The sequence below is a fragment of the Sinocyclocheilus anshuiensis genome, unplaced genomic scaffold, assembly GCF_001515605.1.
Source record: "Sinocyclocheilus anshuiensis isolate Anshui unplaced genomic scaffold, SAMN03320099.WGS_v1.1 scaffold1500, whole genome shotgun sequence".
NCBI classification, from domain to species: Eukaryota; Metazoa; Chordata; class Actinopteri; order Cypriniformes; family Cyprinidae; genus Sinocyclocheilus; species Sinocyclocheilus anshuiensis.
In genome coordinates, this window is record NW_015537960.1 from 1296057 (window position 1) to 1298976 (window position 2920).

The window sequence follows — 2920 nt, forward strand, 5'->3', positions numbered from 1 at the left end:
CTTAAAGCCTTTATATATAATCCATTATAAAAGTAGTTTTAATGCAGCCTTGTAATGCACCTTATAATGCACTGTATGATCTCATGAATAATTGCAAACACAGTTATAATTCATTATAATACTTATCTATTCACAACTTTAGAAAATATAATGCATTAAAACAAATGACAAACAAACAAACCTTCAAATAGTATAATGCATTTAAACTTTGGTTACAGTTATTTATGCATTACATAAATCATTTTATCAATCATTTTACATTAAGGCTTTAAGTGTTACCCAAATTGGCTTTGGTGAGTAAACAGTTTTCTGTAACTTGCCACTTTATGAGGAACTACAACGTAATATGATTAAATTGAAATGTAAGAATGATAGTCTGATGCACAATGATGGGGGAAAAAAATGTAAAAGACATTCAAATATCTTTCATGACTCGATCTACCATTCAAAAGTTTGTCTAAGTCGAAAATATTTTTTTTTGTGCATCGTGGCTGCATTTTTTTTTGATCAAAATACAGTAAAAACCGTAATATTCTGAAATGTTATTACAATTTAAAATGTGTTTTCTATGTTGAATGTTTAAAACGGTTGTGCTGCTTCATATTTTTGTGGAAGCCATGACTTTTTCAGGATTATTGATAAATAGAAAGTGCAAACGAACAGCATTTATTTGAAATGTAAATCTTTGGTAACATTTTAAATGTTTTTACTGTCACTATTGATCAGTTTAATGCATCCGTCTATTAGTTTCTCTCAAAAATCAAAATATTACTGAAAGTTACCCAACGTTTTGAATATAATGTATTTTAATAAGAAATGTATATAGCTGGCAAAATTCACTCTCCATTTGCAGGTTGATGTTTGGCACTGAGACTTATTATTATTGAGTCTTATTACTTTATGCCACTGAGCCATTTATGATCTCAAACTTTAGGCCTGTATTCTGACGCCTTATGAGTGCCATTATATCTGTGTTTACATTTGTAAATTCATCTTCATTCACTGTATTAGCAAACATAATGAGTGTCCCGTTGCCTTTTTACAGTGTTAAACCACACAGTGCATTATAGTACGCACAGAGACTGTTCAGATCTAGACGTTGACTTGATACGATGATCACGTGTCTCTAGGTTAACTGCCTTGCTTGTTTTAATCTCAGTTATCATTTACTATTATTCACTTTGAATCACGTTGTAGCCGCACTCAGTAAATCTGCTCATGTAACATTCTTTTCATATTTTCTTCAGTGTCACGGGTGTAAACTGCTTTTTTATGATACATCTTTGATAAATCAAGAAATGTGAAATAAGATACTGTATGTTGATGGCTGCAGCACACAAATATCAGTCAGCATAAAGGGCAGCGCTAGTAAAGTTGTTTATGAAACTGATGTGTGGTTTGTCATTTAGTCTGACGTCTCTCACTTCTCGTCCACAAACAGACTGATGATATTCTGAAAGAAAAGATAAAGAAATATAATCAATGAGCTAAATATCTTGAGATGATTCAGAAGTCGTATCAAGACGAAAGGTGTTTTACCTTCCTTTCAAATGCGTGCGCCATTTGGCTAACGCCAGCCTGAAACACAGAGAAAGAGACCAGTCAGATTGGTGAATCCAGAAAATGTGCTTTATGATTTGAGAATAAGCCAAGAGGAACATTGTATTGCTCTTTCATAACTCCGATGTCTTTTAAGTGTTAACTAGTTAGTGAAGTGAAGAGAAGTGACATGTGGCCACGTATGGTGACCCATACTCTGAATTAGTGCTCTGCATTTATCCCATCCAAAGTGCACACACACCGTGAACACACACCCGGAGCAGTGGGCAGCCATTTTTTGCAGTTGGGGGTTCGGTGCCTTGCTCAAGGGCACCTCAGTCGTGGTATTGAAGGTGGGAGAGAGTGCTGTACATTCACTCCCCCACCTACAATCCCTGCCGGTATGAGACTCGAACCCGCAACCTTTGGGTTATGAGTCCTACTCTCTAACCATTAGGCCACGACTAGCTAGTTTTTATTATTATTTATATATACTATTATATATATAGCTTAAGTTTTATTTTGTTGTGTGCTTTTAGCAATTATTATTATATTATTTTTTTAGATTATTTATATATTAACAGGAGAGTCCCGCTGTGATGGCCCGCTGTATGATCAAATGTTTAATGTGTGTGTGTGTGTGTGTGTGTATGTCTATATGTATGTGTGTATCTAGCCCCGGCCTCCCCTGCTTATTTAGTGGTTTATTAGATGCTGAGATATTACAGTACAGTTTCAGAGTTTGAGTTCTGACCATCAGTGGTGTTTACCCGTCTCTGTCCTGAACATTAACATCAGCACCAGCTGTGATTAACAGTGAAGCTGCAGCTGTGTCTCCAGTTATGACCGATACGATCATGAGGGGCGTCCCGAATATCAACCTGAGGCATTATGAGGTGTAAATCAGGTACAACTACAACCAGACACTGAATGTTTATGTTTATGTCCTCTCACCTCACATCCGTCCTGTATGAGGTACTGCAGGAGAGGCAGGTGTCCTCCAGCTGCGGCCTAGTACAGAGCGCAGCAGCCCGATCCGTCCCGAGAGCTCCCCTTCACCACATCCAGGTGGAAACACGTGAGCATCAGGCTGATTCACTACACACACACACACACACACACACACACACACACACACAAAAAAATAATAATTACAAAAACACAAAATTACTAAAACTTTAACAAAGTAAAATGAAAATGCACAATATAAACAATATAAAATGAAAAAGAATTAAAAGTATAGTAGTATCTCACTGATATTAAAATAGCACTGGTGTGAGCCCTGATGATTTATTTATAATTATTTTATTCATTTTTTTTTCCAATTCATGTTAATTTGTATAATGCTTTTCACAATACGTATCATTTTAAAGTAGGCTTA

General features: G+C 35.8%; 1 long non-coding RNA gene across 1 annotated transcript; it reads right to left on the reverse strand.

Annotated features, from left to right (window-relative positions):
* Positions 1 to 762: 762 nt before the first annotated feature.
* Positions 763 to 2634, reverse strand: LOC107666851 (uncharacterized). The gene is made up of 4 exons (XR_001631730.1): positions 2494 to 2634; positions 2294 to 2420; positions 1540 to 1578; positions 763 to 1453 (listed from the first exon to the last, which is right to left on the reverse strand). It is a non-coding gene; the product is annotated as an uncharacterized LOC107666851 (long non-coding RNA).
* Positions 2635 to 2920: the final 286 nt, after the last annotated feature.